This window comes from Rhinopithecus bieti, unplaced genomic scaffold (genome assembly GCF_001698545.2).
Source record: "Rhinopithecus bieti isolate Rb0 unplaced genomic scaffold, ASM169854v2 scaffold_70996, whole genome shotgun sequence".
Classification (NCBI taxonomy): Eukaryota; Metazoa; Chordata; class Mammalia; order Primates; family Cercopithecidae; genus Rhinopithecus; species Rhinopithecus bieti.
The window spans coordinates 12,021-12,389 of record NW_016826269.1 but is presented as its reverse complement, the minus strand read 5'-3'; positions in this window follow the sequence as shown (position 1 = coordinate 12,389).

Below are 369 nucleotides of genomic sequence, written 5' to 3'. Positions count from 1 at the left end.
CGCCTTCGGTAGCATCATTTTCTACACTTTGAAAGCAGAAATGATCTCATATCTTTCTGATGTCAACTACAGAAAGTATAGTGTGGCAGTCTGGGCTCTAGAGTGTGAGGTAAAAATAATCAACAGCTTGAAGAACATTGTTCAAAAGCATATCATGTCACTCCCAAGGGGGTTGCAGTTGGGTTTTTGGTGGGGAGGGCAGCAGTGGGGTTAAAAAAATCTTCATGTCTAAAGCACAGATATGCACACAGCACATAAACAGATGCACAAGACATCTCTGGAGTGAAAATTTCCTGGAGGGTGGCGATTAGAAACAAGTGTTTAGCCGGGCGCGGTGGCTCAAGCCTGTAATCCCAGCACTTTGGGAGG